Source organism: Lactuca sativa, chromosome 5, assembly GCF_002870075.4.
Source record: "Lactuca sativa cultivar Salinas chromosome 5, Lsat_Salinas_v11, whole genome shotgun sequence".
Taxonomy (NCBI): domain Eukaryota; kingdom Viridiplantae; phylum Streptophyta; class Magnoliopsida; order Asterales; family Asteraceae; genus Lactuca; species Lactuca sativa.
Genome location: NC_056627.2, coordinates 126968144 through 126988563, shown reverse-complemented (window position 1 = coordinate 126988563; position 20420 = coordinate 126968144). Strand labels below are relative to the sequence as shown.

The following is a 20420-nucleotide window of genomic DNA, read 5'->3' as shown; positions in this document are numbered from 1 at the left end:
TCTACAGGGACTGCCAAAATCTCAAGGTGAATCTGCTATCTCGATCGGAGATAATGGACACAGGCACACCGTGCAGTCAGACTATTTCTTGGATGTAGATTTGTGTGAGCTTTTCCATTTTGAATGTTTCTTTGATTGGTAGGAAGTGAGCGGATTTTGTCAATCGGTCGACAATTACCCATATGGTATCTTACCCACTCGGAGATTTGGGTAATTTAGTGATAAAATCCATAGTAATCTTCTCCCACTTCCATTCAGGTATCTCTGGCTGTTGAAGCAAATCTGAAGGCTTCTAATATTCGACCTTCACCTTGGTGCAAGTCAGACACTTGCCTATGAAGGTGGCGATCTCCACTTTCATGTTTGGCCACCAGTATAGTTTATTGAGATCAAGGTACATCTTGTCCGAACCTGGGTGAACAGAGTATCTAGTCATGTGAGCTTCGTTCTTGACAACATCTCTGTACCCTCCAAAATTTAGGGTCCAGATTTGATCCATGAAATAATAGACTCCGTGTCCCTTGATCTCTAAGCTCTTTTCCATTCCTCTCAAGGCTTCATCCGCCACGTTCTCTAGTTTTAAGGCTTGCAGCTGAGCCTCTCTGATTTGCATGGATAAGTGGAATGGATAGTCATTGTCAGTGCCTTCACTCTACGACCTGGGCATTCCTTCCGGCTAAGGGCATCTACCACCACATTGGCCTTTCCGGGATGGTAGTGTATTTCGCACTCATAATCGTTGAGTAGCTTTACCTATCGTTGTTGTCTCATGTTCAACTCCTTTTGGTCGAAGATATGCTGCAGGCTTTTATGGTCAGTGAAGATAGTGCACTTGGTTCCGTAGAGATAATGTCTCCATATTTTCAATGTGAAGACCACCGCTCCCAATTCCATATCGTGAGTTGTATAGTTGACTTCGTGTGGTTTTAGCTGTCTTGAGGCATAAGAAATAACGTTTCCTCGCTGTATGAGCACACTACCTAGGCCCTGATTGGATGCATCACAGTAGACAACGAAGTCCTCTGTCCTTTTGGGCGGAGACAGGATAGGTGCGCTGCATAGGGCCTGCTTCAATGTTTGGAACACAGTGTCTTTCTTTTCACCCCAACAAAAGGGTACACCTTTCTAAGTCAGAGTGGCTAAGGGTTTGGAAATTCTGGAGAAATTTTAGATAAACCTACGATAATAGCCAGCGATACCCAAGAATTGACAGATTTCTGTGGGCGTCTTCAGTGCTGACCAGCTCTCTATCGCTTTGATTTTAGAAGGGTCAACGTGTATGCCTTCCTCGCTTACCAAGTGACCTAGGAAAGTTACTTTTCGAATCTAGAATTCGCATTTGGAGAATTTCGTGTATAACTTCTCCGTCCTTAGCGTTTCTATCAACAGTCTCAAATGCTATTGGTGATCTTCTTCTCTTATGGAATAGACAAGTATATCGTCGATGAACACGATTACAAACTTGTCCAGGAAAGAACGGCACACCCGATTCATCAGGTCCATGAATACCGCCGGTGCGTTGGTTAGACCGAAGGGCATTACTACGAACTCATAGTGACCATATGGAGTCTGAAATGCTGTCTTAGGAACATCACTCTCGTCGACTCGCAGCTGATGATACCCTAATTGTAGGTCTATTTTGGAGAAGTAGTTGGCTCCTTGAAGTTGGTCGAAGAGGTCATCGATTCGCGGAAAAGGGTAACGATTTTTGACAGTGAGCTTGTTCAGTTTGCGGTAATCAGTACACATCCGAAATGATCCATCCTTCTTTTTCACAAATAAAACAGGGGCTCCCCAGGGTGAGGAACTCGGTCTGACGAATCCTTTGTTGAGGAGCTCATTGAGCTAGCTAGATAAATCTTGCATTTCTGCTGTCGCTAAGCGGTATGGGGATTTAGCTACGGGGGTAGCTCTGGGGATTACGTCGATTCGGAACTGAACTTGGCGTTTTGGAGGAATTCCCGGAAGCTATTCAGGAAAGACATCAGGAGAATTACAGACTTTGGGGATGCTCTCGAGGTCCTTAACTTCCTATTTCTCATTAACCACATGGGCTAGGAATGCATGACACTCCTTTCGCATAAATTTCTGGGCTTTGATGGACGAAATGATGCAGAGTTTTGAGTTGAGTTTATCACCATAGATCATGGGGGTTTCTCCAGAGGGAAGATTAAGACGGATCACTTTTTCATAACAAAGGATATCAACATGATTGGGGCTCAACCAATCCATGCCGATGATGACATCGAAAGTCTTTATTGAAATAGGCATGAGATCGATCAGAAAGGAATGATCATTTCGGGTAAGGGTACAGCCAATGAATATGTTGTTAGTGCTCTCTTTCTCACCATTAGCCATCTCAACGGTAAATGCTTACGTTAAAGGTTGAGGTTTATGTTTGAGAAGATGTTTGAATGCATGACTAACAAAAATTCTCTTCGCACAAGAATAAAAAAGAATGCATGCATAGGAGTTGTCGAGGAGGAACGTACCTATAACGACGGTGGGAACTGCAACTGCTTCCTCCTGACCCATAGCTAGCACTTTCCCCGTGCTGCCAACTATTGTTGCCTTGGAGAAATTTCTCTTGTAGTGCCCGACTTCTCCACAACCGTAACAGGCTTGCCCAACGCCTACTCCAGAGGCCTGGTTAGTGTGTTGGACTTGTGTCTAGCAACCTCGGGCTGTGTGACCCTTCTTGCCACAGTTGTTGCAGAGCATTTCGCGGCATGTGCTGGGTTTATGATGGTAATTTCACTTGTCGCCCCGAGGAAGGGTACCAACATATCCACTGGTAGGTGCTTGAGTGGCAGGAGCAGCGGTAACAGTAGTTGCAGCGTGAATTTCCACCTTTTTCTGTTTCTTGGAGGGCTCCTGCGAAGGCTGGCCCTTACGCTGCTTCCAGAACTTTCGTTTCCCACCACTCACCTTTGCTGGTTCGGGAGTGGCTATTGTTGGATTTAGATCAACTCCATGATCTATGAGAGTCTGCGCCATGCACTTGGCACTGTCAAAAGTGGTTGGCTTAGCAGCCAAGCCATTCCCTTGCGTTAGGGGCGTTAATCCCTATATGTACCTCTCTATTTTCTTGCTTTCCAGGGTGACCATTCCCGGACAGAGGAGATCTAGATCACATAATCTAGATGTATAGGAGGAAATGTCGGAACCCTTCATCTTCAAGTTCCATAGTTCGTGCCCTAATTTCTGCATCTCGCCCCATGGGCAGTATTCAACAAGCATCAGCTCTTTCAAGCTCTCCCAACCCATGGAATTTGCTACAGGAAAGGTTAGGGATTTGACTCAACTATTCCACCAGGTCAAAGCTCTGTCGATGAAAGTTCAAGTGGCGAATTTCACATTGTTGGCTTTGGAATAGGAACAAATTTCATAGATGGATTTGATCTTCTCGAACCATCGAGTCAGGGCAATAACACCTCCATTTTCGTCGAAATATGTGGGTTTTGCGTTCATGAAGTCTTTATAGGAACACTCCTTCTAGTGTTCTTGGTTTCCATCAAGATTGAGGGAATGGGTACCACCTCCTAACCCGCCAGAGCCGCCAAAGTTAATATGTGACATCGCGGCAGCCACAGCGGCAGTAACAGCTGCCTGGAATATAGCGGGATCGAATTGAGGAGGTGGCGGCGTCGGATCTGTTGGGGGGTTGTTGTTCTTTTTGTTGGTTCTTTTCTTTGGAGGCATCTTTTTCTAAAAATAATCATGAAGAAGAGGATGGTAAGTCCCCTGGATTTGAATCAAGAGATAAGAAGCAAGCTATATCTCAGTTTGATAGATAGAGTGTTCTACTAAGCGATAAACAAGGAAAAGCTACTAAATGCAAGTAAATTATCGCTAAAAGGAATGAGTAAAAACACTTGGAGGTGAATTTCTGTAATGAATTTGACTCTAGTTAAAATACTCTTATAGTATTTTAAGTTGCATGTTTTGTTCTATCGATATCTTGTGGTAGTGATACTTGGTAAGTTTTAGGGCTGCTGCAACACGACAGTCACTCCCAAGCACATGTTGGTCATGTCTGGAACAAATATAATTGATCAGGCTATATTGACCGTAGACATGATTACATAACCGCGCATGTTTGACCTCAGTATCCAACATCCAAATACTTTAGTTTTGTTCTACTCGTGATTACTGTTTATGGTATGTAGGTACACTTGTATACTTCTTGAAAAATACTTATACTTTTAAAGTATAATTTTAGTTCAGAGCGCTTCGGCCCCTTAGTGTTTATAGTTGTATACCATGTATGGTTCGGTATACTCAGTTTACTATAAACAATAGCTCTGATACCAATCTATCACACCCTCGAACCGTGAAAACAAATGGCGGAAACGTCCGGGGGTGGATGACGTCATGCGTAGTATCACAACAATTGGATCATAGTAATCAAAGTAAACACAACCATTACATTATAATATGAATATTTACATCTGTTTGAAACATACTGTGTATACATCATAATGAGACAAAAGTAAAAGACAAGACTCCAAAATGCTCCGTCTTCCCCAAAAGCTGGCAAGGTACCTGTCTATTGCTGTCCTGAGAATACAAGTTGTTTTGAAAACGTATCAGCATAAAGCTGGTGAGTTCATAAGCATGTTTTTGTAATGAAAACTAGTCACTGAATTTTTAAAATGATTATTTTTCAATATATGTGAAGTATCGTTTGTATCGAAACCCTGGCTACCGCCAGTATGAAAAATGTATTTCGTTTGAAAACCCTGGCTACCACCAGTATGTAAAATGTATTCCGTTTGAAAACCTTGGCTACCACCAGTATGTAAACTATGTTCTGTTTGTCTGGGAAAATCCCTTATTTTCCCTGGTATACATGTGCCGTTGATTTAATAGTTCTGAAACTGTAAGGCATAAGTGTCACACTTATGTTATTAAAGCAATTTTTTATGAGAGGTATATCATCACGTAAAAGAGTCGTACAATTGGCGAGTTTTACGACCATACTTAAACTTGATATGACAGGAAATGGACATCAATATCCTTTATGACACTTTTCATCTGTAGACATGCCGGTCTGACTATAGCTATCAGCCATGTGCGGGATAGTCAGTCCCGTATAGATCTATACATAAAAGCCACACATTCCCTCCAGGAAATTCTGGTTCATAAGGGTAGTCCTCCACTTAGGTTATGTTGTAAGCGCCCAAGGACGTATCTCCCAATTAAGTCAACGACTTTACGAGTAATAATATATAAGTGTTATGTCCTTTCGTATGAAAATCCGATGTATGTTTTGTAGAGTAAAAAAATAATAATTAAACTTAAATAATTATTAACTCTTGTACTCTTGTAGTAATATGGGTTATAAACTAAATATGTCATAGTTTATGTATTCAACCGTGTATGTAGTTCATATCTGAGAAATCGGTAATGAAATTCCCTAAATGATATGTGCATATTTAGCCTTATATTTAACATAGATTTTTCTTATGTATTAACTAATTACTTGCACATTATGGACAAAAGGTACTTAATAGTGTTCAAATTATATTCTCAGTCCAAAAGATATGGTCGGAAGCAAAAGGGAGCAGGAGAAGCAGTTGGAAGTTTGGGAGTTGAAACAACAAAGAAAAAATGTCAAAAAACAAGAAGGACTCGACGAGTCCACTCCTGACTCGACAAGTAGGATCAAAGATACACGAAGCACTAGAAGTCCTTGCTGAACACAGATTTTTAATGAGGGACTCGACGAGTAGGGACCTTGACTCGACGAGTCACCTCTGTTTCCAGAAAATTATAAATAGGGACTTTGGGATCGATAGGAGGATTTCTCTGGAACCCTAGGAGGCTGAAGCTGCGATTCAAGGTGTTGCTAGATCGGGAGAAGCTGAGGAATAAACCCTAAGTCCAATCTCAAAGAGAATTCAGGCAATTTTAGTTTATTCTTATTAAACCTTTTGCTTGAATCATGTTGGAACTATCTAAATTGGTTTTTGCATCTTTTTTTACTGTAATCATGAGGTAAAAACCCATAACTTCTGTTTAGGGTAGATGAATTTGTAAACGTGGTTTTATTTTATGGTTAGGGTTAATTTTAATTGGTGATATTGTTTTGATAAGCTTGTTAAAGAACCTCATATGTTAATACTAACTATTCTCTGTTAATAAACCAGTAATTAAGTTGTATGAACATCTCTTAGTTATTAATTTCATATGATTTATTTGAGAACGTAGTTGTATGTCTAGGAATAACGAATGTGAAACTAGAATTAATTGGAAGATAAGTAAGTTAATGTGTGGGCTTGTATGATACACCATCAACAAGAAGTTAACCGAATCACTAATTTGATTAGCTAATTACAAGTCTTACTTAACCCGAACAATTAAACTAGGAAATTCATTAATTTAGACAACTGGCCGTTGCTTGAATTAATCTGTTTTCTAAGGGTTAGCTATAGCGAATGTGAATCTAATCACTTTAAGCGATAACCAATGAAGAATTAATCCCATACATTTACCATAATACATTTACGATAAAATCATCCATGGGAACAAATGATTCGAACCTAAACATAAGTCCTTTTAACTATTGAATTCAGTGGTATTTACTTGTTTTAGCTATTAGTTAGTTAAATTGTGTGTTAGTTAGTTTATTTAAGTTTCTAGTTTTCTAAAACTAGAGAAAACCCCTTCTTTTTATGATTTGCTTTTTAGATAATTCTAGTAATTAATTTAATTTGCCGTTCCCTGAGTTCGATACCCTACTTATTTAGCTACACCACAATCGATAGGTTCACTGCCTTTGTGTTTCAATTTTATATTTAAAAAGTGGGATTAAAACTAGTTGGTTTTACACACATCAAGTTTTTGGCGCCGTTGTCGGGGAACGGTTCAAAAATTAACACTAATTTCTAGTTTTATCCATCCTGTGTGTGACAATTATCTTGCACAAAGTTATTTTTTAGTAAATTGGTCATTAGTTTAAGTTTTAATATGGTTTTAGGATTTTTATAAAAAAAATTTCCTATTTAAGCTGTGAACTCGCCGAGTGCATTCGACGCTACTCGGCGAGTCCATAGCTGATTCTCAGTTTTGTTTTTTTTATTATTTTATTTTTTTTTCTTTTTACGCGTTTTTCTTGTTTTGGTTGCAGGTGTTACATGACCAGAGGATCCAACACACCCTTGGTTCCTCCATTTGAAGACCCGAAATCCGTATTAAGAAAAAACAAGGATAAAGTACTTAAAGACAATAACCCACCAAAGAAATCACTCTTTAGGGATCTAAAATCAGTCTTTGGGAAGAAAAAGAACAAGAAAGCAGGTGAGTCCAGCAGCCAAAAGAGCAAAGGAAGCAACTTTGGAAATCTTGGAGACAATACATTCCATATAGAAACCGAATTAGAGAAGGAGCATGAATCCGAATACGAAGAAGGAAGCAATCTAGAAGGAGAATTCAACAACACCATGGCGAACATCGATGATGTTCCCATGGGAGAATGGAAGAAGAGGATACGTGACGATACCGGACCGGGACTAGTACAACCCATCATTCTCGTGACTGTCACTTTCGAACTAAAGGGCCACATACTTGCTCAACTTAAGGAAATCCCCTTATACAGGAAAGATCATGAAGACGCTTACAAATATTTGGAAGAAGTTAACGATGTAGCTGATTACTTCAATACTCCAAATGTGCCTCGCGAAACCGTCTTGCTTCGTATGCTACCAGTCACGTTTAAGGGAGCTACGAAAGATTGGCTCAAATCACTCCCTCCCGGGTCCAACACCACATGGGCTAAGATGACAGAAGAATTTATTGATCAATTTCCCTCCCCCCCCCCCCCTCGAAAATAGCCAAATTAAAAAAATCCATAGCCAACTTTGAACAACAAGTTGGAGAGACACTATACGAGGCTTGGGAGAAATACAAAGGTTTACTAAGGAATTGCCCGCATCATGATCTTAAGCCAATAAGAAGTCTCCATTTTCTATGATGGAGTGAACGTAACAACAAGGCAACTCCTTGATTCGAAAGGACCTATCACCAAGAAAGCACCCCCAGTGATGAAATTAATGAGATGAAACATGGATTCGTCACTAGATAAGGGATTGAAACATAATCAAAGTGAAGAATTACTTATAGTCTTAAGGATTGTTGAACCAAAATCAATGGATGTAGAGAGAGTAAAGAGAGAAAGCTTATGAAGTATGTAAAGTAGTAAATGAAGGCCAAGTACCCTATATATAGGGTGGAGTTTTGGTCAAGGGGTGGGGTGGGGGTGTACGGCTCTAAACTCGAGTTAGCGGTCGTACTCTCCTCTCGAAGGGGTGTTTGGCCCGGATGCTATGTTATGACTTAGAAAAACTCGTTCTTGGACCCAAACCTTGATTGTACTGAGCTTAAGATAATTAACTAGACCCAAAATAATGCTGACAAGAGCGGAAATAAATTCCGAATTGATTTATTTTTAACGGTTTGAATGGAAGAAACTTCAGACCGTCACATTAACCCTACAGCCTATGAATACCTTATGGAAACAAACCCCAAATCTTGCAGTAGAGCATTCTTTCAAGATGGAAGGATGTGTGATGCAATGGAGAATGGATTATCTGAGAGCTTTAATAATGTCATCAGGGATGCAAGGAAAAAGCCAATCATCACCATGTTAGAGGAGATTAGATTATATGTTATGGAGAGGCTATATAATTTGAAGATGGTAGGTAGTTCTTGGCCTGATTACAAACCTTGCCCATCAAATATACTCGTACTACATCAATTAAAAAGAGCACAAAGGTACTTTCGAATCTTTACACTCTTAATCTAACTTACATATTGTAACAACCCGAAATTTTAAACCTAGCAAAGTCTAAACCGTAACCTAGTACAAATGAAACCACATTGCAAATCCTTGTTGCATTGTACCCTATATTGCCTTAAGGGCATGTCTATAAACTAATAACTAAGTATAAATTAACATATGTTAAAAGACTAAGGGTTTAAATTGTAAAATAAACCCCCATAATGGAGATTTCGGCCTAGGACTCTTGAAACTAAGAGTTTACGGTCCAAAGATTTGTGAATCATTTGTATTCGGTCCAAAGAATTAATCCCAAAAGTAGTTTTCGACCATTTAGTAATCAAATCAAAGGGGTTTTCGTTCTTAGTATGACCGAAAACACAAAGCCATGGCCTAATTAGGACTAAAAACACAATGTAAAGCCCACATAGGACCGAAAACCAAAAAGCCAAGGCCTTTTAAGGGCGAAAACCCCTCTTATTTATAAGTGTTTTTCCACAAACATAATTCATTTCTCAATTTCCCAACCGTAAACACTCCCACTTTTGATCTCAAGTATCATCCGTAAACCCCATATATTCATAAGATTGTTGCCCAAATCTTCTTATCAAGAACACCAAGAACATTCATCAATATCTTCAAATCTTCAAGCCTCCAACCGAAAACCCCTCCAAGCTCACCAAAAACTCCACATGAGCACCGAAAACGTCTAGAATTATTTCAAATAATTCCTTAGGCTTTTTGTAGGTATTTCTTACATAATTAAGTGTTGTCTAACACTTTAACTTATTATCAATTATTTAAATTAATATCTTATTAATTTAAATATGATGTTGGGTATAATTAATTTAGGATACGGCTACTTTCACGTGTTCTAACTCGGGGATCCTTCGCAATTACTTCACGTCCGAACTAGCAATTGTTCATACCCTTACATTTTCACTATTTTTTAATGTTTTTATGGGGTGGGGGGACACAAGAACTCTTGTGTTATTATTCGAACGATTTCAAACCATTTGCAATTGTTGAAACTGATTTATTATCTACATTTTATCAAAATATGTTTATATATATATATATATATATATATATATATATATATATATATATATATATATATATATATATATATATAAGGGTCAACAGACTTAGAATTCGCAATTCCGTCATATATCTCGTTCCTTGTCTGGTTGTGGGTTTAGGATATAATTATTTATTCGACTGCCTTTTCATTCTTAATTATATATGCTGTGAATATATATTAATATAAAATATATTTCATTATATTGTTAACCCTTTTGTAACATGTCGAGAAAATGGGTATCTTTCTCAAATATTTTGTTGTGTCATACAAACTGTTAGACTCTAATATTTTCATCGCATACAGAACATACAAGTAAACTATAACATGTATAGATTAGGGAACACGTACACGATTTTCTAACACAATGATGTAATCGAGCAAATGGGTATCTTTCTCAAATATTTGGTTGTGTCAAACAAACTGTTAAACTCTAAGATTTTCATCGCATATAGAACATACAAGTAAACTATAATAGGTATAGATTAGGGAACACGTACATGATTTTATAACACAAGGATGTAATCGATCGTATACCCGAAGCATATGGGACGTGATTCTTGCTATAAAATTATATCTGCCATGTTGTCACAATTCGAACTATGAAGAGGAATGCCATAATCATAATCGAATTTTGAGAACACCATATATATAGAATTTCCTTATGTTTGACCATTCCAACATAACATTCATATATATCATTAACTAAAGCTGATTAAAATCTCAACTTAAGCTTGTAGAATTGGATTGAATTATAAAATCCTCTCTCTTAGTTATAGCAAAACAAATTTTCAAACCCTAATTGAAACTTTTATTTTCTATAATTAACATTGATAACTTGCAACACTTAACATAATAATCATGCCCCCACTAACATGATGATAATTAGCATAACACTTATGCTCCCACTAGCTCTGACATGTATCCAGAAATCAGCTAGACTTCTTGAAATCAATACTTTATTGACTTTCTTACCAAAGTTCAGATTTCTAATACGAGATGTTTTGATAAGGCTTTATCAAAATTATACACCTTTCCTTGGATAGCTCACATGTGTGTCTAAAAAAGTTTAGAACTATGAAAAGGGATGTCGTAATCATAGTCTCAATTGTTTTGAGCTTTTCCATTTCTCACAAGTCTATGTTAGTGTGCCGGTTAACCACACGCGCCCCACTAACGACTTTGAGAATGCAAATGTCACAATTTCTATCTACTTAAAATCTACTTAGTGAAAGCGTTTCTTCGCCATCATTTTCATGAATCGGAGTGAAACCTTATGACACTTAGTTTTTATGGTATATGTGTTCCTATCCATGTGAATTTGTGAAAACCATAATCACAAGACAAAGTTTAGTGACAAATCCAAACGCATATGGATTGAACATGTGCAGTCTTAAATTCTTGCCACCAGGTAGCACAAGGGCCTACCATTGCTTACAAGTTGTTATGCAACCTATTGAGAACTCTCAGAACTCATATGCAAAGCCAAGTTTAACTGGAATGGGCATCAAAATCACAATATGTCAACACGATAGGTTATAAACCTCAATTCGGGTGCTAGTGATAAACTACAGGTTTTACTCTTGATTAGATCTTGAAATTCTTTCAGGATTTTTAAGATTCAAATTGTCCTCTTGACATATAAAACATTCTTGCCAAATATTCAAGAGATAATTCAGATTCTTTATCAAGACAAACACTTCACACAATTGGCCTTAGTTGGTCTTTGTTTTATCCAAAACATCACAACTTACAAATTTCAAATGTACAAGGGTAAGAAACATTTTACTATTACATTTGACAAGTGTTAGAAACCTTTCTTAAGATTATGTCACTCAAGTTACAATCTTAGACTATGACTCTAAGAGTTGATTTTGGAACGAAGTATGATTTATCTTTTGATTTAACCATTTCAACAACAATTCCTCTCTTTAGCCAAACAAATGCACTAAGGTGTCTTCAGAGGATCAATTGTGATATGGTTCCATAATCACTAAGATAATCATAAAACAAGATACTCAAGTACTCTCCCATCTCTTTAGATTGGAGAAAATTTTATCTTTCTGCCTAAATTGATTCTTCTTATTCATTCTGTTAATCATTGAAACCTTTCCAATGTTTCAGAATTACACTTAAACTTGTAAGCATAAACATATTTACTAAGCTTTAGTAAATCGTAATGAATAACCTTATTAGCCTTTGTGGTGGACCTGACCAGCGCACAACCTAATGTACATGATCCTTTAGTCCTTCACTCGACTCACATGTACAAGTGAACAAGGAATTAGTCTTAATTTACAAAAGATTAAAATTCTCCTTGATCATACAATACAAGTTGCATGATTCCAAGTTTCTATCCAAATGAAACTTGGTTGATGAGAATCTTTCCATATTTGGTAAATTATGACACTACCATAAAAGAAAGAATCAAATCCATTTTCCAATATTGCTATCAATAAAATCATATAAACAACAATTTTTCATAAATTCCATTGTAAGGATGCTTAAAACATTTTACTTTAAAACTTGCGGAAAAATTACCCTTACAATGCAAATACATATGAAAAACATGTTTTTAACTATTCCTAAGCAATCTATCATAACTCTTAAGTAGCAGCTCAAAATTCTGATCATCGAACCATGCGATTGAAATCCATCTTCACGATTAGAATTAGCATACCCTTTTTCAGATTTCCTTTGATTTTTCTAAAACATCAAAATGTAATTACATTACATAATGTATTAAGAATATCCAAAAGAAACTTCATAGAGTTAGATAATGGACTTTACCTGAAGTTGAGTCAAACTTTTTGACTTTACAATCCTTTTGATCTTTCAGGTAAATTGGGCAGCATCGCAACCAATGTCCCTTCTCCTGGCAATAGAAACATATGAAATCTTTGAAAATGGTGCATGATACTATCTCAGAGTTAGCCTTTCTCTTTACCATTAGGTCAAATGAATTAACCATGTCCGATGCCTTTCCATTGGGAAGAGAAAGTTTTTCTAGACTTTCAATGTTACCAATACCAATGTCCATGGAAGCATGGGAAGTAGATCTTCCAATCAAATTTGCTTTACCATTGCTCCAAATCATTGTTGATTCAGTAGCATCGAGCAAATATGTAAGATCATTAAGGGTCATGTCATGGTCTATCACATAGCATTCCTTAAAGAACTCACTATATGACTTGTGAAGTTATTGAAGAACCCATTTGACAGTCAACTTCCTTTAAGACTTTGATCCCCAACTCTCCCAACTTGTCAATATGTGACTTAATCTCCAAGGTGTGAGAACATATAGGCATTGCTTTCCAAATAGGGATTGAGAGACCTTGAACTTGTGGGTCAGGGAGAATTATTGGAAGAGGTGGAGGAAGTGAAGTATGATGTCTAGTCCTATTAATTCACAACAAAGGGATTGATCTTTCACCTTGACTGCCATTTGGGATATCACATTCTTTAGGAAAGCTCTATCCAAAAGGATGAGGAAGACCATAGTTGTCTGAACTTAGACATCTATAATGGGAGAAATTCAAGTTTAGTTGATTTAAAGTCCTTAATATAACACTCAATATGAAATATTAACACTAGGACCCAACAAAGTATTTTATAACTTGGAAGAGGGATGTCGTAATCCAAGCTACAAAATATTTGAAGGTAGGTAAATGACGATTTACCAATTTCCACCATGAAAAACAAAATAAATTATTAAGTTTTCATTGGATTTGAAACTCCTAGATCTTTTGAGATTCATTGAACTTTCAATGGCATGTTTAAATCTCGATTGTGCCCACTCAAGTTTGCGACTGGGATGCCGAAGATCACAAATAAGGTGTGAATAACCATGCAAATGGACTTGGTACCCTTAATTTTATCACCCAATCGATGTGACGGTTAACCACACACGCTCCACCAATCTATGATAAAACTTAAGTCACGCTTTGCCACACATTGCCATTCCCATGTTAGTGTGTCGGTTAACCACACACGCTTCACTAACGACTTAACAAGGGTGAAAAGTGTGATTTCATGGGTTAGCACCAAATTCATATATTCCTAAGTAACTAAGATTGTGAATTTATAAGTGTTTAGTTACTTAGTATTTATCATTATTATTTTAATGAAGGGAGAATTATAGTCATTTCCTACCCGTTTAGCTAACGACCCTCCACCAGTCAAGGAAGCGGTGGGTGAGAGTGGACACCCATTAAACTGCCATTTCATAGGCAACAACCTTATACCCCCCCTTAGAGACCGGCTTCGTGAATGAGGCTACTAACGGTAAGATTGAATTTATCTTATACATATATATAACCATTAACTTTTAATATTATAATGGTATAAGGTTGAATTTTTTGAACTTTTAAAATTCTAAGGTTTAATTTGGAATTAAAGTATACATGGGGTGGTAAGTTTGCATATTCCAAAACTTGATGACAAGTTTTGAAACTATTCAAAACCTTTCATATTCATAACATATGAGTTTAATGTATGTTTTTAAAACTTTTAATGGAGAGACTCTTGAACATCCATAACTTGAGGACAAGTTATGGAGTTCATAAAACTATTTATGAGGAAAAGACTCTCCAAGTTTCTTAACCTATGGTTTTAATAACCTTCTTTAATGTGAATTTTCATATAACTTGAGAACAAGTTACAAAAACACATATTATGAATAGCTTTTAGATTAATTTGGATTGAAAACAACTATCACAAACATGTCTAGTAATGTTCATAATCTTGATTAAATTCATATGAACAAGACAATTCAAATCAAACAATTTTTCATGTAATTAGCTAATCATTAAAGTAATACAAAACATGAAACTTTTGACAATTATCTTAAGAATTGGATTAGAATGAACATTACCACATCAAAAACAAGTTTATAGGTTCAAAAACAGCTTAGGGTGATGATTCTAGTGCAATTCCAGCCTTAAAAGTTGAAAATATGCTGTTAAGGGATTCTACTCGTTGAGTGTCTGAACCTACTCGACGAGTATGATGATTTTCTTCATGGACTCGACGAGTCCATCAGTGGATTCGGCGATTCCAGTGCCCAGACAGCCTGAAAATCGATTTCGTTTTTTCAGCTTTTTTTTAGCAATTTGCATCAAGTATAATTGAAAACAATCCTAGGCTCTGATACCATTGTTGGATTTTGAGAATTGTAACACTCCTAAGATGTTTATGCAACCCTAAATACCTTGGATCTATGTTTTCACTAATTATACATGCAATGGTGTTTCCAAGGTATTAAACCTATAACTAGCATACAATTGTGATAGCATCTAGTAAGGATAACATACCTTATGGTGGAGCTTGAAGTCTTGATGTATTTGACCTTAAGAGCTTAGCCCCAATAGTGTGGAAGCCTCAAGTGGAATCACAACACATCATGAACTAAGGATGAACTTGAGAAAGAATCTCCATGCACCCAAAACCAGAATGAACTCCAATAATCCTCAAGTATCTTTTCAAGTCTATCACACGTGGAGATTTTGGCTATGAATGGATGTATTTATATGTGGGATTTCTAGGGTCATGGATATAACCCAATTCCATACACATGGGTCTTATGATCCATGGTTCATGTGGCCCAACTCTTTATGTATCCATACACAAACTTAGTCCAACATGGATCATAAGCCCATCACATATAAATATAACTAATTAACATAATTAGTCCCTATAGATTTAATTAGTCTCTTTTGATCACCAAATTAATCTCCAAATTAATTCTTGATCAATACTAATTAACTCATATGATTTCATATTAATATATTATAACTTATAATATATTAATAAATCATATATAACATCTTCTCTCAAAAGTCCATCCTAACAAATTGTCCTGATGATATGCAACCCAAATGGACCATGCTACTCTCACGTCAAGTATATACCAACAATAGTTATGGGCATAGACATCTAATCCAACAACCCAAACATTCCAAAAGGACCTTTACAACTAACTCTGTAAGTATCTAGTGAATTCGTTAGGGTTATATAAAATGAAGATCCAACAGGCAGTGGAATGTGTGGTTTCCGCCTCATTTCCTATTCCCTGTTTGGTTGTGGGCTTAGGCGCAGAACCACAGAATCAATTGTCTATTTGATCCGGATTGTATATAACTTGTATACACTAAGTACTTGTAGAAGGAACTAGTTTGGGTCACATTTCTTACATTTCATTACATCAAGGGTTATACTTTTAAAATATAACAATATTTTTATAAAAGTATACATACACGCTTACATACTAGAACAACTATCACACGAAGAACAAAACAAAAGTATTTAGATGTTGGACACTACAGTCAAGCCTAGACAGTTATGTAATCATATATGTGGTAAATATAGCCTGCTCAACTATATTTATTTGAGATACAACCAACATATGTTTGGGAGTGATAGTTGTGTTGCAACAAGTCTAAAACCTACCAACTCTATATAGAATGGAATACTAGAACCAAACATAAAGTTTAAAATACTATATGAGTATTTTATGATACTATAAGATAACAACAAGTCTAAAAACTTACCAAGTTCATATACTAAGAAACTTTAGAATCAAACATACAATTTAAAATACTATAGGAGTATTTTAAGCACTATAACTAAATTATGTGAAAACTAAAAGACCCTTACTGGTAGGTCTATAATTACGGAGTGTATGCTCTTAGGGTTATATATAATTGAGATTTTATAGACTTATAATTTGCGATCTTCGCTCTATTTTTTGTTCCTTGTTTAGTTGTGGTCTTAGAGTAGGATCACTTATTCGAAGGTCTATTTGATCTTGATTATATACAACTTGTATACACTATGTGATTATAGGAGGACCCGGTAAGGATCACCATAAAGATTTCGATAGAAATGTTTTTATTAATCTCAACAATTCATTAGTCATCCCCATTCTCGCATCAACAACATAGCTAGATGTAGCCACTCCACTACAACAACCAACAGAGGAGTTATGGAAGAACAAGAAGGGATTCATAAGGAGGATTCAAAGAAGGGATTAGATGAGGAGTAAGGAACTAGTGAAATCATTGTGGACCCTTACTCTATCAAGAGAAGACATAAGAGGCTCACTCAAACATCCGGAGTCAAACTCTCCATTAGGAAGTAATGGAGATTAGTGACAAAACCCGAAGCATGATGGAGCTAAGATTCAACACATCTACGTCGGACAAGAACACCACAGGAATGTCCGGAGACAACATGTCCCTACAGTTGAAACTAGGGCAATCATAGCAAGGATAGAGAGCAGAGGAAACCACTCACGAGACGTGCGATGTGGCAGAGCACCTTATGCATCATACTAATAAATAATCAACTAATATAACCTAGTGAGTTAGTGATTACGCTGCTCACACTATGTGTTAGGCTTATCGTCTCTTTAGAGACAACTAGTAATAGTAAACCAGGTTACAAAGTTTCACTCAAAAGATGATCACTATTAAAAATTCATAAGTCTATTATACATAGACCTCTATTATGAATTGTTTTCAAAACACTATAAAAGTCGGAACATGACACACTCATAACTAAGATAACTTAGTTTAAGTAACACTCGACTTATAACCACTACTAAAGGCTTACCCCCGTTTCATATTTTAAAACCTTATGGCAGAAAGATGCCACCAAAAAAGTCAAACAAAAACAAAAACAACGCACCACCAACACCACCGCCACCACCACCACAGTACAATCTTGTTGTCTTCCAGGCTGCATTAACAACGACAGTGACAGCTGTCATGATTCAAATCCATGCAAGTGGTGCCAACGGGGTGGGTAATGGTGCTAACAACTCTAACAATGAAGAAAGCCACAGACGTCCAAGAGAGTATTAATACAAAGACTTCATGATTTGCAAACCCAAATCATTTAATGGAAGTGGGGAGTCATTGCTCTAATGCGATGGTTTGAGAAACCAAAATTAATTGTTGAGATATGTGCGTTCCTAGAAGGGAGCAAAGTCAAGTTTACTGGATGTACATTCTCCGACAGGGCCCTGACATGGTGGAATGGCCATGTCAAGTCACCGACCCTACCAGTGCCAAACGCGATGGGCTGTAAAATCTAAAGGAGATGATGATGGAAGAGTACTGCTGAGGGGCGAATTACAAAAGCTGGAGCAAGAGCTGTTGAACCTTACCATAGCACGCTCGGACATAGTATCCTATACTAATATATTCAGCGATCTAGCGACACTATGCCCCTGGATGGTTACCCCAGAGAGCAAGAAGATAGAGAGATACATATAGGGACTATCTCCTCAAATCCAAGGAAACATGATAGCTGCAAATCACCTCACGTTCGACAGTGCTAAGCATCTGGTTGAAACACTTGTGGACCATGGAGTTCACGAAGGCATGATGACTCCCACTCCTGAGCCAAAAAAAGGGACGACTATAAGAGAAAGTCTAGGAGCAAGAAAAAGAGAAAACCAACACAAGAGCCCTCGAAGAGACAAAAAATTGTAGTGGTTCATGCTGCCACAACATCTGTCACTCCAACACCGATCAGACAATATGTTGGAACCTTCCTGAAGTATAACAACTGTAACTTCCATCACACCAGAGTTCGCCGAGAGCTAAATTACCAGAATTGCCACAGGAAGGGGCACACTGCCCGTTTCTGCAGGGTACTGGCACAACTAATCTCCTAGGTCCCCGACATTGGAGTAAGCCAGGGCTGTTACGGGTGTGGCGAAACAGGACACTACAAGAGGGATTGTCTGATAACACAAAACTCTGGAGGAGATAGAAGTTTGCTAATGATACCACATGAGAGACTCTTCCGGAACCACCTGTAGACAACGGTACGTTTTCCAAATAAAAATATTTTAAAACATAAAATTTTTACAAAAACTGTTACCAATGAAATCTTAATCATAAATTACTTCCACGTCCGAACAAAGTACATCATTTATATAAAACTAAGAATCCTTGCAGGTAAGCTATGATGGCTTAGCGTAGGGTCATATATAATTAAGATTCTACACACTTAGAGTGCGTGATTCCGCCTTATATCCAGTTCCTTGTTTAGTTGTGGATTTAAGGCAGAGTCACTCAGCCGAATGTCTTCTTATACTTAATTATATATGACTTGTAAACACCAGATGATTATAAACAGACCTGGTGGGGATCATAATAAGAAGTATCATCACTATCTATTGGAACACTCTTACTTCTAGTACCCGCTTAATGTAGTACAAAATGCTCGCAATAGTAATAACAAGGATAAAACTGAAGGCACTAGAAACTTACACACAGAATGCAGTATCGCTATAACAAACACTTCTTCCAAATTGACTTAACACATGTGTCGATAAGAAGTTTCAACCTTGTCATCCGACATGGATTGGCTTGGTCCTCACCATACCATTCACATGTACTACGAAAATACCCTTCGCCTTAACCAACCAACTAATGAAACCCTCGTCAGTCATAACGACTAACCTGACACAGACCACAAAATCATCTGTCGTTTCGTAACAACAAAGTACTCATGCGATGAGTACTACATCTTCCGAAACCTTCTTGAAGTGTTCCCAGCAGACATTTCGGGAATACCACTCGTGGAGGAAGTCAAGTTCGAGCACAGAGGCTAGAGACAAATACGATAAACCTATCACTACTAAGCGTATATACGAGGGTGGTATATAATTAAGATTTTAAGGAATTAGGACGTATACTTCCACCCTATCTAATGTTCCTTGTTTGGTTGTGGATTTGGGGTAGATTCACCCACCTGACTGTCTTGTCAATCTTAACTATATACGACTTGTATACATAAGACGATGATAGATGGATTAGGTATGAGCCCTACCATGAACTTTAGGACAAAAGCTGCCCAGGAATACGAGTGGACATGGTACCATTCGAATGAACATAGATAAGTAAGCCAAACCCACACACTCCTACTGATCCGAACAACAGACACAACATTGAAGATCCACTGGAACGCCAAGTGAGGATCTGAACACACTAGAAAATGAGAAGATCAAACGGAACAAAAGTACCCACCTCTTTCCCTAGTCCTAAGTAACCACTCTTGAACGAATTTCGGGACGAAATTCCCTATAACCGGGGGATAATGTAAGAACCCAAAATTTTAAACCCAACAAAGTCTAAACCCCTAACCTAGTACAAGTGGAAGCACAATGCAAATCCTTGTTGCATTGTACCTTCTATTGCCTTAAGGTCATGTCTATAAATAAATAATGAAGTATAAATTAACATAAGTTAAAAGACTATGTGTTTAAACTGTAAAATAAACCACCAGAATGGAGATTTCAGCCTAGGACTCTAGAAAACAAGACTCTATGGTCCAAAGATCCATGAATCATTAGTTTTCGGTCCAAAGAATTAAACCCAAAAGTAGCTTTCGGCCATTGTAATCAAATCAAAGGGGTTTTCGGTCTTCGTATGACCGAAAACACAAAGCCATGGCCACATTAGAACCGAAAAAACAATGTAAAGCCTACATACAACCGAAAACCCAAAAGCCAAGGACCTTTAAGGGCGAAAACCCCTATTATTTATA

General features: G+C 37.3%; 1 non-coding gene across 1 annotated transcript; it reads right to left on the bottom strand.

The window, feature by feature from the left end:
* Positions 1-7837: 7837 nt before the first annotated feature.
* On the bottom strand, positions 7838-7944 carry LOC111887295 (small nucleolar RNA R71). The gene has a single exon (XR_002848725.1). It is a non-coding gene; the product is annotated as a small nucleolar RNA R71 (small nucleolar RNA).
* Positions 7945-20420: the final 12476 nt, after the last annotated feature.